The sequence below is a fragment of the Elephas maximus genome, chromosome 19, assembly GCF_024166365.1.
Source record: "Elephas maximus indicus isolate mEleMax1 chromosome 19, mEleMax1 primary haplotype, whole genome shotgun sequence".
Lineage (NCBI taxonomy): Eukaryota > Metazoa > Chordata > Mammalia > Proboscidea > Elephantidae > Elephas > Elephas maximus.
Window position 1 is genome coordinate 37,638,120 of NC_064837.1, and position 16,220 is coordinate 37,654,339.

General features: G+C 38.0%; 1 protein-coding gene across 7 annotated transcripts in view; it reads right to left on the minus strand.

Annotated features, from left to right (window-relative positions):
* Positions 1-16,220, minus strand: part of ANKFN1 (ankyrin repeat and fibronectin type III domain containing 1) — a 463,794-nt gene that overhangs the window by 82,537 nt on the left and 365,037 nt on the right. The gene's annotated exons all lie outside the window — the stretch shown is intronic.

Sequence of the window (16,220 nt, forward strand, 5' to 3'; positions counted from 1 at the left end):
GCACCAGCAAAGAGACAGATAATGGCAGAATGGATTAAAAAAAAAAATCTGTCTATATGCTGCCTAAAAGAGACACACCTTAGACTCAACGTCATAAACAAACTGAAACTCAAAGGATGGAAAAGAATATATCAAGGAAACAACAATCAAAAAAGAGCAGGAGTGGCAATATTAATCTCTGACAAAATAGACTTTAAAGCAAAATCCACCACAAAGGATGAGGAAGGACAGTATATAACGACTAAAGGGTCAAAACCCCAGGAGGACATAACTGTAATACATATTTATGCATCCAATGACAGGGTTCCTAAATACATAAAACAAACTTTTACAGCATTGAAAAGAGAAATACAGTTCCACAATAATAATAGAAGACTTCAACACACCACTTTCAGTGAAGGACAGAACATCTAGAAAGAAGCTCAATAAAGACACGGAAGATCTTAATGCCACAATCAACCAAATTCATGTCATAGACATATACAGAACACTACACCCAACAGCAGCCAAATATACGTTCTTTTGCAATGCACATGGAACATTCTCCAGAATAGACCACATATTAGGGCACAAAGCAAGCCTTAACAGAATCCAAAACATCAAATATTACAATGCATCTCTTCTAACCATAAAGCCATGAAAGTAGAAATCAATAAGAGAAAAAGCAAGGAAAAAAAATACATGGAAACTGAACAACGTCCTGCTCAAAAACTACTGGGTTATAGAAGAAATCAAGGATAGAATAAAGAAATTCACAGAATCAAATGAGAATGAAAACACATCCTACCAGAACCTTTGGGACACAGCAAAAGCAGTACTCAGAGGTCAATTTATAGCAATAAATGCACACATCCAAAAATGAGAAAGGGCCCAAATCAAAACATTAACCCTACAACTCAAAAAAGAAAAAGAGAGCAGCAAAACAAATGCTTGAGCACAAGAAGAAAGCAAATAATAAAAATTAGAGCAGAGATAAATGAAATAGAGAATAGAAAAACAACTGAAAGAATCAACAAGACTAAAAGCTGGTTCTTTGAAAACATCAAGAAAATTGATTAACCATTGGCCAAGCTGAAAAAAGGAAAACAAGAGAGGAAGCAAATAACCCAAGTAAGAAATGAGATAGGTGATATCACAACAGACCCAACTGAAATTAAAAGAATCATAACAGAGTATTATGAAAAACAGTACTCCAACAAATTTGAAAACTTAGAGGAAAGGGACAAATTTCTAGAAAAACACTACCTACCTAAACCAATACAAATTGAGGTAGAAAAATTAAATATACCTATGACAAAAGATGAGAGTGAAGAGGTAAAAACAAAAAAACTCCTAACAAAAAAAAGCCCTGGCCCTGATGGCTTCACTGGAGAATTCTACCAAACTTTCAGAGAGGAGTTAATAGCAGTACTCCTAAAGGTATTTCAGAGCATGGAAAAGGATAGAATACTCCCAAACTTATTCTATGAAGCCAGCATAACACTGATAGCAAAGTCAGGTAAAGACACAGAAAAAGAAAATTAAAGACCAATATCCCTCATGAACATAGACACAAAAATCTTGAACAAAATTCTAGCTGATAGAATTCAGCAACATACGAAAAAATAATTCACCATGACCAAGTAGGATTCATACCAGGTATGCAGGAATGGTTCAACACTAGAAAAACAATCCATGTAATCCATCACATAAATAAAACAAAAGACCAGAACCACATGATCTTATCAGTGGATGCAGAAAAGGCATGTGACAAAGTCCAATACCCATTCATGATAAAAACTCACAGCAAAATAGGAATAGAAGGGAAATTCCTCAACATGATAAAGGGCATTTACACAAAGCCAACAGACAACATTATCCTAAACTGAGAAAGTCTGAAAGCATTCCCCTCGAGGATGGGAACCAGACAAGGATGCCCTTTATTACCACTCTTATTCAGCATTGTGTTAGAGGTCCTAGCCAGAGGAATAAGGAAAGAAAAAGAAATAAAGGGCATCTAAGTTGTTAAGGAAGAAGTAAAAGTATCCCTATTTGCAGATGATATGATCTTACACATGGAAAACCCCAAAGACTCCACAAGAAAACCACTGGAACTAATAGAAGAGTTCAGCAGAGAATCAGGATACAAGATAAGCATACAAGTCAGTTGGATTCCTCTGACTTCGAAAAAGCAATCACCAAATCGGTACCATTTACAACAGGCCCAAGAAGATAAAATGTTGTTGGTATTGTTAGGTGCTGTCGAGTCGGTTCCGACTCATAGTGACTGTATGCACAGGAGAACGAAACACTGCCCGGTCCTGAGCCATCCTTACAGTCGTCGTTATGCTTGAGCTCAATGTTGCAGCCAGTGTGTCAATCCACCTCGTTGAGGGTCTTCCTCTTTTCTGCTGACCCTGTTCTCTGCCAAGAATGTTGTCCTCCAGGGACTGATCCCTCCTGACAACATGTCCAAAGTATGTAAGACACAGTCTCGCCATTCTTGCTTCTAAGAAGCATTCTGATTGTACTTCTTCCAAGACAGATCTGTTTGTTCTTTTGGCAGTCCATGGTATATTCAATATTCTTCACCAACACTATTCAAAGGCATCAGTTCTTCCTTGGTCTTCCTTATTCATTGTCCAGCTTTGACATGCATATGATGCAATTGAAAATACCATGACTTGAGTCAGGCGCACCTTAGTCTTCAAGGTGACATCTTTGCTCTTCAACACTTTAAAGAGGTCCTTTGCAGCAGATTTACCCAATGCAATGCGTCTTTTGATTTCTTGACTGCTGCTTCCATGGCTGTTGATTGTGGATCCAAGTAAAATGAAATCCTTGACAACTTCAGTCTTTTCTTCGTTTATCATGATGTTGCTCATTGGTCTAGTTGTGAGGATTTTTGTTTTTTTTATGTTGAGGTGCAATCCATACTGAAGGCTGTGGTCTATGATCTTCATTAGTAAGTGCTTCAAGTCCTCTTCACTTTCAGCAAGCAAGGTTGTGTCATCTGCATAACGCAGGTTGTTAACGAGTCTTCCTCCAATCCTGATGCCCCGTTCTTCTTCATATAGTCCAGCTTCTCGTATTATTTGCTCAGGATACAGATTGAATAGGTTTGGTGAAAGAATACAACCCTGACGCACACCTTTCTTGACTTTAAACCACTCAGTATCCCCTTGTTCTGTCCAAACAACTGCCTCTTGATCTATGTAAAGGTTCCTCATGAGCACAATTAAGTGTTCTGGAATTCCCATTCTTTGCAATGTTAATCATAATTTATTATGATCCACACAGTTGAATGCCTTTGCATAGTCAATAAAACACAGGTAAACATCCTTCTGGTATTCTCTGCTTTCAGCCAGGATCCCTCTGACATCAGCAATGATATCCCTGGTTCCACGTCCTCTTCTGAAACCAGCCTGAATTTCTGGCAGTTCCCTGTCGATATACTGCTGCAGCCGTTTCTGAATGATCTTCAGCAAAATTTTGCTTGCATGTGATATTAATGATATTGTTTTATAATTTCCACATTCGGTTGGATCACTTTTCTTGGGAATAGGCATAAATATGGATCTCTTCCAGTCAGTTGGCCAGGAAGCTGTCTTCCATATTTCTTGGCATAGACCAGTGAGTACCTCCAGTGTCGCATCTGTTTGTTGAAACTTCTCAATTGATATTCCATCAATTCCTGGAGGCTTGTTTTTCGCCAATGCCTTCAGAGCAGCTTGGACTTCTTCCTTCGGTACCATGGGTTCCTGATCATATGCCACCTCTTGAAATGGTTGAACATCAACTAATTCTTTTTGGTACAATGACTCTGTGTATTCCTTCCATCTTCTTTTGATGCTTCTTGCATTGTTTAATATGTTCCCCGTAGAATCCTTCACTATTGCAACTCAAGGCCTGAATTTTTTCTTCAGTTCTTTCAGCTTGAGAAACACTGAGGGTGTTTTTCCCTTTTGGTTTTCCATCTCCAGCTCTTTGCACATGTCATTATAATACTTTGTCTTCTCGAGCTGCCCTTTGAAATCTGTTCAGTTCTTTTACTTCATCAATTCTTCCTTTTGCTTTAGCTGCTCGACGTTTGAGAGCAACTTTCAGAGTCTCCTCTGACATCTGTCTTGGTCTTTTCTTTCTTTCCTGTCTTTTCAATGACCTCTTGCTTTCTTCATGGATGATGTCTTTGAGATCATTCCACAACTCATCTGGTCTTCAGTCACTGGTGTTCAGTGGGTCAAATGTATTCTGCAGATGGTCTCTAAATTCAGGTGGGATATACTCAAGGTCATATTTTGGCTTTTGTGGACTTGCTCTGATTTTCTTCAGTTTCAGCTTGAACTTGCATATGAGCAATTGATGGTCTGTTCCACAGTCAGCCCCTAGCCTTGTTCTGAATGATGATATTGAGCTTTTCCACTGTCTCTTTCCACAGATGTAGTCAATTTAATTTTTGTATGTTGCATCTGGCGAGGTCCATTTGTATAGTCGCCGTTTATGTTGGTGAAGGAAGGTATTTGCAATGGAGAAGTCGTTGGTCTTGCAAAATTCTATCATTTGATCTCCAGCATTGTTTCTATCACCAAGGCCATATTTTCCAACTACTGATCCTTCTTCTTTGTTTCCAACTTTCACATTCCAATCACCAGTAATTAGCAATGCATCTTGATTGCATGTTTGATCAATTTCAGATTGCAGCAGCTGATAAAAATCTTCTATTCATTTTTGGCCCTAGTGGTTGGTGCATAAATTTGAAAAATAGTCATATTAACTGGTCTTCCTTGTAGGCGTATGGATATTATTCTATCACTGACAGCATTGTACTTCAGGATAGATCTTGAAATGTTATTTTTGACGATGAACGCAACACCATTCCTCTTTGAGTTGTCCTTCCCAGCATAGTAGACTATATGATTGTCCAATTCAAAATGGCCAATACCAGTCCATTTCAGCTCACTAATGCCTAGGATATCAATGTTTATGCATTCCATTTCATTTTTGACGATTTCCAATTTTCCTAGATTCATACTTTGTACATTCCAGGTTCCGATTATTAATGGATGTTTGCAGCTGTTTCTTCTCATTTTGAGTCATGCCACATCAGCAAATGAAGGTCCTGAAAGCTTTACTCCATCCACATCATTAAGGTCGACTCTACTTGGAGCAGGCAGCTCTTCCCCAGTCATCTTTTGAGTGCCTTCCAACCTGGGGGGCTCATCTTCCAGCACTATATCAGACAATGTTCTGCTGCTATTCATAAGGTTTTCGTGGGCTAATGCTTTTCAGAAGTAGACTGCTGGGTCCTTCTTCCTAGTCTGTCTTAGTCTGGAAGCTCAGATGAAATCTTTCCTCCATGAGTGATCGTGCTCGTGTCTGAATACCAGTGGCATAGCTTCCAGCATCACAGCAACACACAAGCCCCCACAGTACGACAAACTGACAGACACGTGGGGGTAGATAAAATACTTAGGAATAAATCTAACTAGAGACGTAAAAGACCTATACAAAGAAAATTATAAAACATTATTGCAAGAAACCAAAAGAGACCTACCTAAGTGGAAAAACATACCACGCTCATGGATAGGGAGACTCAACATTGTGAAAATGTCAATTCTGTCCAAAGTGATCAACAGATACAATGCAATCCCAATCCAAATTCCAATGACATTTTTTGAGACGGAGAAAAAAATCACCAACTTCATATGGAAAGGGAAGAGGTCCCAGATAAGTGAAGCATTACTGAAGAAGAACAAAGCAGGAGGCCTCATACTACCTTATTTTAGAACCTATTATAGAGACACGGTAGTCAAAACAGCCTGGTAGTGGTACAAGAACAGATATACAGACCAATGGAAGAGAATTGAGAATCCAGACATAAATTCATCCTCTTATGAGCAGCTGATATTTGACAAAAGCCCAAAGTCTGTTAAATGGGGAAAATGGTGTGGGCATAACTGGATATCCGTCTACAAAAAAAAAATGAAACAAGACCCATACCTCACATCATGTACAAAAACTAACTGAAAATGGATCAAAGACATAAATATTAAATCTAAAACGATAAAGATCAGGGAGGAAAAAATAGGGACAATGCTAGGAGCGCTAATACATGGCATAAACAGAATACAAACCATAACTAACAATACACAAACACCAGAAGAGAAACTAGATAAATGGGAGCTCCTAAAAATCAAACACTTATGCTCAGCAAAAGACTTCATCAAAAGAATAAAAAGACAACCTACAGACTGGGAAAAAATATTTGGCTATGACGTATCTGATAAGGGTCTAATCTAAAATCTACCAGATACTGCAAAACCTCAACGACAGAAAGACAAATGACCCAATTAAAAAATGGACAAAGGATATGAACAGACACTTCACCTCATAAATGAAATAAGGCAATCTACAGAAAAAGCCAAGGAACACACTGATAAAGCAGTTAAGAAATCAAAAAGATCATTCAAGAACATAGTGGAAAAATTAATAAGCTGCAAGAATCCATAGAGAGACAGCATTCAGAAATCCAAAAGATTAACAGTAAAATTACAGAATTAGACAACTCGATAGGAAGTCAGAGGAGCAGACTCCAGCAATTGGAATGCAGAGTGAGGGACCTGGAGGACAAGGGAATTGACACCAATATAGCTGAAAAAAAAATCAGATAAAAGAATTAAAAAAAATGAAGAAACCCTAAGAATCATGTGGGACTCTATCAAGAAAAATAACTTGCGTGTGATTGGAGTCCCAGAACAGGGAGGGATAACAGAAAATACAGAGAGAATAGTTGAAGATCTGTTGGCAGAAAACTTCCCTGACATCAGGAAAGATGAAAGGATATCTATCCAGGATGCTCATCGAACCCCATATAAGATTGATCCAAAAAGAAAATCACCAAGACATATGATCATTAAACTTGCCAAAACCAAAGATAAAAAGAAAATTTTAAAAGCAGCCAGGGATAAAAGAAAGGTCTCCTACAAAGGAGAATCAATAAGAATAAGTTCAGACTACTCAGCAGAAACCATGCAGTCAAGAAGGCAATGGGATGACATATATAGAGCACTGAAAGAGAAAAACTGCCAGCCAAGGATCATATATCCAGCAAAACTCTCTCTCAAATGTGGAGGTGAAATTAAAACATTTACAGATAAACACAAGCTTAGAGAATTTGCAAAAACCAAACCAAAGCTACAAGAAATACTAAAGGAAATTGTTTGGCCAGAAAATCAATAATATCAGATACACAAGGTCACAGAACAGAACATTCTGATATCAACTCAAATAAAGAAATCACAAAAACAAATTAAGATTAATTTTAAAAAGAAAAAAATGCTCAAAACAGGAAGTCATTGAAGTCAATATGTAAAAGATCACAATAATCAAAAAGAGGGACTAAATACAGGAGGCACAGAACTGCCATATGGAGAGAGAAACAAGGCAATATAGGATGATACAAGTTAGGTTTTTACTTAGAAAAATAGGGGTAAATATTAAGGTAACCACAAAGAGGTCTAACAATTCCATAACTCAAAATAAAAACCAAGAAAAACATAACAACTCAGCAAACATAAATTCAACTACTATGAAAATGAGGAACACACAATTTACAAAGAAAAACATCTCAGCACAAAAAAGTAAGTGGAAAAATGAAATTGTCAACAACACACACAAAAAGGCATCAAAATGACAGCACTAAACCCATACTTATCTATAATTACGCTGAATGTAAATGGACTACATGCACCAACAAAGAGACAGAGAGCCTCAGACTGGATAAAGAAACATGATCCGTCTATATGCTGCCTACAAGAGACACACCTTAGACTTAGAGACACAAACAAACTAAAACTCAAAGGATGGAAAAAAATACATCAAGCAAACAACAAGCAAAAAAGAGCAGGAGTAGCAATATTAATTTCTGACAAAATAGACTTTAAATCCACCGCAAAGGATAAAGAAGGACACTACATAATGATTAATGGGACAATAGACCAGGAAGATATAACCATATTAAATATTTATGCACCCAATGACAGGGCTGCAAGATACATAAATCAAACTTTAACAGAACTGAAAAGTGAGATAGACACCTCCACAATTATAGTAGGAGACTTCAACACACCACTTTCGGAGAAGGTCAGGACCTCCACATGTAAGACCTAATTGCTACAATCAACCAGCTTGACTTCATAGACTTATACGGAACACTGCACCCAACGGCTGCAAAGTATACTTTTTTTTCTAGCGCACATGGAACATTGTCTAGAATAGACCACATGTTAGGTCATAAAACAAACCTTTGCAGAATCCAAAATATCGAAATATTACAAAGCATCTTCTCAGACCACAAGGCCATACAAGTGGAAATCAATAACAGAAAAATCAGGGAAAAGAAATCAAATACTTGGAAACTGAACAATACCCTCCTGAAAAAAGACTGGGTTATAGAAGACATTAAGGAGGGAATAAAGAAATTCATAGAATGCAACGAGAATGAAAACACTTCCTATCAAAACCTCTGGGACACAGCAAAAGCAGTGCTCAGAGGTCAATTTATATTGATAAATGCACACATACAAAAAGAAGAAAGAGCCAAAAGCAGAGAACTGTCCCTACAACTTGAACAAATAGAAAGCAAGCAACAAAAGAATCCATCAGGCACCAGAAGAAAACAAATAATAAAAATTAGAGCTGAACTAAATGAATTAGAGAACAGAAAAACAATTGAAAGAATTAACAAAGCCAAAAGCTGGTTCTTCGAAAAAATTAACAAAATTGATAAACCATTGGCCAGACTGACTAAAGAAATACAGGAAAGGAAACAAATAACCCAAATAAGAAACGAGATGGGTCACATCACAACAGACCCAACTGAAATTAAAAGAATCATATCAGATTATTACAAAAAATTGTACTCTAACAAATTTGCAAACCTAGAAGAAATGGATGAATTCCTAGAAGAACACTACCTACCTAAACTTACACAATCAGAAGTAGAACAACTAAATAGACCCATAACAAAAAAAGAGATTGAAAAGGTAATCAAAAAACTCCCAACAAAAAAAAGCCCTGGCCCGGACAGCTTCACTGCAGAGTTCTACCAAACTTTTAGAGAAGAGTTAACACCACTACTACTAAAGGTATTTCAAAGCATAGAAAATGATGGAATACCACCTAACTCATTCTATGAAGCCAGCATATCCCTGATACCGAAACCAGGTAAAGACACCACAAAAAAAGAAAATTACAGACCTATATCCCTCATGAACATAGATGGAAAAATCCTCAACAAAATTCTAGCCAATAGAATTCAACAACATATCAAAAAAATAATCCACCACGACCAAGTGGGATTTATACCAGGTATGCAAGGCTGGTTTAATATTAGAAAAACCGTTAATGTAATCCACCATATAAATAAAACAAAAGAAAGCACATGATCTTATCAATTGATGCAGAAAAGGCATTTGACAAAGTCCAACACCCATTCATGATAAAAACTCTCAGCAAAATAGGAATTGAAGGAAAATTCCTCAACATAATAAAGGGCATCTACGCAAAGCCAACAGCCAGCATCACCCTAAATGGAGAGAATCTGAAAGCATTTCCCTTGAGAACGGGAACCAGACAAGGATGCCCTTTATCACTGCTCTTATTCAGCATTGTGCTAGAGGTCCTAAAGGGCATCCGGATTGGCAAGGAGGAAGTAAAATTATCTCTATTTGCAGATCACATGATCTTATACACAGAAAACCCTAAGGAACCCTCCAGAAAACTACTGAAACTAATAGAAGAGTTTGGCACAGTCTCAGGTTATAAGAGAAACATACAAAAATCACTTGGATTCCTCTACATCAACAAAAAGAACACCGAAGAGGAAATCACCAAATCAATACCATTCACAGTAGCCCCCAAGAAGATAAAATACTTAGGAATAAATCTTACCAAAGATGTAAAGGACCTATACAAAGAAAACTACAAAGTACTAGTGCAAGAAACTAAAAAGGACCTACATAAGTGGAAAAACATACCTTGCTCATGGATAGGAAGACTTAACATAGTAAAAATGTCTATTCTACCAAAAGCCATCTATACATACAATGCACTTCTGATCCAAATTCCAATGACATTTTTTAATGTGATGGAGAAACAAATCACCAACTTCATATGGAAGGGAAAGAAGCCCCAGATAAGCAAAGCATTACTGAAAAAGAAGAAGAAAGTGGGAGGCCTCACTTTACCTGATTTCAGAAGCTATTATACAGCCACAGTAGTCAAAACATCCTGGTATTTGTACAACAGCAGGCACATAGACCAATGGAACAGAATTGAGAACCCAGATATAAATCCATCCACATATGAGCAGCTGATATTTGACAAAGGCCCAGTGTCAGTTAATTGTGGAAAAGACAGTCTTTTTAACAAATGGTGTTGGCATAACTGGATGTCCATTTGCAAAAAAATGAAACAGGACCCATACCTCACACCATGCACAAAAACTAACTCCAAGTAGATCAAAGACCTAAACATAAAGACTAAAACGATAAAGATCATGGAATTAAAAATAGGGACAATGTTAGGCGCCCTAATACAAGGCATAAACAGAATACAAAACATTACCAAAAATGATGAAGAGAAACCCGATAGGTGGGAGCTCCTAAAAATCAAACACCTATGCTCATCTAAAGACTTCACCCAAACAGTAAAAAGACCACCTACAGATTGGGAAAAAATTTTCAGTTATGACATCTCTGACCAACGCCTGATCTCTAAAATCTATATGATTCTCTTAAAACTGAACCACAAAAAGACAAACAACCCAATGAAAAAGTGGGCAAAGGATATGAACACACACTTCACTAAAGAAGATATTCAGGCACCTAACAGATACATGAGAAAATGCTCTCGATCATTAGCCATTAAAAAAAAAAAATAGAGAAATGCAAATTAAAACTACGATGAGATTCCATCTCACTCCAACAAGGCTGGCATTAATCCAAAAAACACAAAATAATAAATATTAGAGAGGCTGCGGAGAGATTGGAACTCTTATACCCTGCTGGTGGGAATGTAAAATGGTACAACCGCTTTGGAGATCTATCTGGCATTTTCTTAAAAAGTTAGAAATAGAACTACCATACAACCCAGAAATCCCACTCCTTGGAATATACCCTAGAGAAATAAGAGCCTTTACACGAACAGATATATGCACACCCATGTTTATTGCAGCTCTGTTTACGATAGCAAAAAGCTGGAAGCAACCAAGGCGTCCATCAACGGATGAATGGTTAAATAAATTATGGTATATTCACACAATGGAATACTACGCATCGATAAAGAACAGTGACGAATCTGTGAAACATTTGATAACATGGAGGAACCTGGAACGCATTATGCTGAGTGAAATTAGTCAGATGCAAAAGGACAAATATTGTATAAGACCACTATTATAAGATCTTGAGAAATAGTATAAACTGAGAAGAACACATACTTTTGTGGTTGAGGGGGGAGGGAGGGAGGGAGGGAGAGGGTTATTTACTGATTAGTTAGTAGATAAGAACTACTTTAGGTGAAGGGAAGGACAATACTCAATGCACGGAAGGTCAGCTCAACTGGACTGGACCAAAAGCAAAGAAGTTTCCTGGATAAACTGAATGCTTTGAAGGTCAGTGGAGCAAGGGCGGGGGTTTGGGGACTATGGCTTAAGGGGACTTCTAAGTCAATTGGCAAAATAATTCTATTATGAAAACATTCTGCACCCCACTTTGAAGTGTGGTGTCTGGGGTCTTAAATGCTAACAAGCAGCCATCTAAGATGCATCAGTTGGTCTCAACCCACCTGGATCAAAAGAGAATGAAGAACACCAAGGTCACACGGTAACTGTGAGCCCAAGAGACAAAAAGTGCCACATGAACCAGAGACTTACATCATCCTGAGACCAGAAGAACTAGTTGGTGCCCGGCCACAACCAATGACTGCCCTGACAAGGAGCATAACAGAGAACCCCTGAGGGAGCAGGAGAACAGTGGGATGCAGACCCCAAATTCTCATAAAAAGACCAGACTTAATGGTCTGACTGAGACTAGAAGAATCCCGGCAGTCATGGTCCCCAAACCTTGTGTTGGCCCAGAATAGGAACCATTCCCGAAGACAACTCATCAGACATGGAAGGGACTGGAGAATGGGTTGGAGAGAGATGCTGATGAGGAGTGAGCTACTTGTATCAGGTGGACACTTGAGACTATGTTGGCATCTCCTGTCTGGAGGGGAGACGGGAGGGTAGAGAGGGTTAGAAACTGGCAAAATTGTCACGAAAGGAGAGACTGGAAGGAAGGAGCGGACTCATTAGGGGGAGAGTAAGTGGGAGTATGGAGTAAGGTGTATATAAGCTTATATGTGACTGACTTGATTTGTAAACTTTCACTTAAAGCACAATAAAAATTATTTAAAAAAAAAAAAGATGCTAAGGCTCAGAGAGGTTAAATAATTTTCCCAATGACACATTGCTTGTGTGTAGTAGAACAGGGATTTGAGATAATCCTCTTTTTTTTCTAATTTTAAAGTTTGTAAAGGTTTATTTCCCCAATAACCCCATAGTAGCTCAATGTAGTTGAGTATTATAAATAACAATTTTGTAGTTTTCTATATGTGATGCTTACATTATCCTTCATTTATCCTCTTAGACTGAGAGAGAATTATATTAAATCATCTTAGAATCATTCCTTTTTTGTGTGAAGTAATTTCTTTTTTTTTTTTTTTTGTCGTATTATTGTTCAACATTTCCCAAAGTTTGTGCTTTGTAACACTGATTCTGTGAAAAAAGTGTTCCATAACCTAGTAACTTGGGAAAATGTTTGGTTAACCAAATTCAATATGATTTCTCAGCACATCTAATATTTTAATTTTTATCATACATTTCCTGGAGAAGGATATAGAATGCAACATTTTCCAAACTTTCTTGACCAGAAAACTTTTTTTTTTTTTTTTTTTAACAGAATGTCTTATAGAACCAGCATTCTGTAGAGCCCCGTTATGGATTGAATTGTGTCGCCCCCAAAATGTGTGTCAACTTGGCTAGGCCACGATTCCCAGTGTTGTGTGATTATCCACCATTTTGTCATCTGATCTGACTTTCCTACGTGTTATAAATCCTACCTCTATGATATGAATGAGACAGATTAGAGGCAGTTATGTTAATGAGGCAGGACTCAATCTACAAGATTAGGTTGAAGGTTGAGTCAATCACTTTTGAGATATAAAAGAGAGAAGTGAGCAGAGAGAAAGGGGGACCTCCTACTGCCAAGAAAGCAGAACTGGGAGCAGAGCATGTCCTTTGGACCCTGCTCTGAGAAGCTCCTAGACTAGGGGAAGATTGATGACAAGGACCTTCCTTCAGAGCTGACAGAGGAAGAGTCTTCTCCTGGTGCTAGTGCTGAGTTCAGACTTCTAGCCTCCTAAAGTGTGAGAGAACAAATTTCTCTTTGTTAAAGCCGTCTACTTGTGGTATTTTTGTTATAGCAGCACTAGATAACTAAGAAAAACACATTTCGGATACTATGTAAGTATCCAGAGTACATTTGAAGATAAAAGCAGATGTCCTTTTTGGGACTTTCTACCTTATCTTCCTTAACTCGTTCCTAATATTGTGGGTATATTTACATCCCTGCGGGGTAAAAGCATGTACAAGTAGTCCGTGACTAATGACTTATTAGAGTCATGCCGACATCCATTTTTTTCTGTACACTTTATCATTAGTAATATGTACTACGTACAATGTCGCAGCTCATAGTTTGCTGATGCTGTCATTCTCAGATGTTCACTCAAATATGTTCAGTTTTATGATTGATTGTTCAAAACACCGCCATATAGCAGGCTATGGCCTGGTCTACAATGGAGTCAGTATCAGTGTCAGAAGTTGTAATGGATAGAAAGTTCCAAGCATTTGATCAGGATAACATGATGGAAGAGATTGGTGGGAAAATTGTCCATATGGCAGGAACACTGAATTTAGAACTTGATATTGACGATGGGGTACAGCTCATAGATCACCAAGAGGGGCAATTGACAGATCAGATCTTATTCTATTTTGAAGAGGAAAGAAATGTTGAAGAAGAAAGAAGTAATAAGGAAGAGGAAGGAGAAAAGTTGTCAAAAATTTTTACAGTGAAAGTATTAGCTGAAGTTTTTTTCTAAACTTAATTGGGGGCTGATTGCTTTGCTAACGTCGATAGGCAGATTTGAGAAGCAGTGAGATGTTACCATGAAATGTATGAAGAAAAAAAAAAGTACCATAACAGACAACTCTCACTAATTTTCTGACTGGGAATGCCATCCCCATTTCCAGGGATAATCCAGATGATCCAGAACCTTCCACAAGTGGAGTTATTACTGCAACTGATGAATTGCCAGCATCACCTAACTCTTCTTCATTGTAGGAGTAAAGTTTTATAATTTGCATATTTTTTATAATCTATGTATATATTAAATGTATCTGTAAGTTTGTGTAATATTTCCAACCCCCAAAGACAAATAAAGATCGATTTATAAAGACATTGGTAATAAAAGGCAATCGTAATGAAAACTAAAAAAAAAATGAGGCATTTGACTTTTGTCAGAACCGACTTATGATGGAGTTGTTAGAATGTAACCGTTGTAAGTTGGGGACTACCTGTACATGAGAAAACGTGAATGGAAAGTACAGAAAAAATTGGGTCATCTACACAATCATTTCTTGATCATCGGATAGTAATGAGGAGAGTATCTAAATCCTCAAATAATATACAAATAAAAGCTTCATTCTAATGAGTAGCTTTAACTTTCTCCCTCTGATAAAGACCACACACAAAGTGGCTTATGAGTATCAAAAAATTATCTGCCTTGGTCTAATTACTTTATTACCTTTGCCTTCCATACACAAATCAATGGGCAGGGGAGTGATAAAGAGGCAGCTGGAGGCAGAAGAGGAGAACGGAGCCTAGATAATGCCTGAGCTAGTTAAATGAGCCATGGGTAACTGAGAACTGTGTCTACTTTGGTCAATATGGCACACTGAAGGTACTGGTCTAGGTAAGTATTCCTAGAGATCTGGGAAGGAAGAGCACGCTTGTGTTTCCTTCTCAAGCTTCTTGCACACATATTTACATCTCCCAATGAATCACTCATTAGAAGAACTTTATTTTCTTGCAAACACTTGTCCTCATTTCTAGCTTTGGCAACATTTCTGAAGGGCTCAGTCGTCGTAGTAATTGGGAACAAAAACCAAAACACCAAACCTACTGCTGTTGAATCGATTCTGACTGATAGCAACCCTACAGGACGGAGCAGAACTGCCCTATAAGGTTTCCAGGGAGCGGCTGGTGGATTCAAACTGCCAACCTTTTTGTTAGCAGCTAAGCTCTTAACCACTGTGCCACCAGGGCTCCAACTGGGAACAACTCTTTGCTAATGCTAAGTATGATTTATTTGCACCTAGCCAAAACTCAGCTCGCATCTCTTAGTTTCGGCTGTGCATTTCTTACCCCATCTGGCCCAGCAGCGCCCAGAATCTAGACAGCACAATGCAGTTGAAGATCTGGTGGGTGAAGGAGCATGGAAAATGAAAACTTTATGGAGGCTTTAATTCTCCAAATAAAGCTAAGTGCCTCTTCCACGAATCATTACACAGATCGGAAACCTGACCCAGCCCCATCTAGAAGAGAAGCTTTTCAAAAGTTTCTCAGAGATTCTCTGGGTGTAGTTGGTTAGGGTCTAGAGATGGTATGCTTTGTTTCCCCTGAGCATTAGTACAGGGGTAGATTAAAATTCAGGGTGAGATTAAACTTTAGTGGCCAGTCCTGAGATCAGGGTGGGAGACAAACGATTAGACTTGGATTCAGAAAATCCAGGTTCAAGCCCTAATTCTGTCTTTTCCTGGCATTGTGATCTTAGGCAAGTCACTTAACCTCAGTAGTAATTGCCAAAATGAGAAGGAAAAAGAGACACTGGATGTGAAATTGCACTGTAAACTATATTGTGAATGTATATGAAGGTTTATAATTGTCGCTGTTATAATTGGTTGAGTTCTCTCAGGAATGCTCAGAGAATTTTCCTTGGAAGAGAAACATCTGAGGATAAATACCCCAAGACCCAGCACTGCTGAGGCGTCTTGTGAAGAAAACAATTCAAAGGGAAGGGAACGAGTGGCAGCTGTTGTTTTTCCTGTGCTTGCTTCCAAATGTTCCTATGGAGAGAGGGTG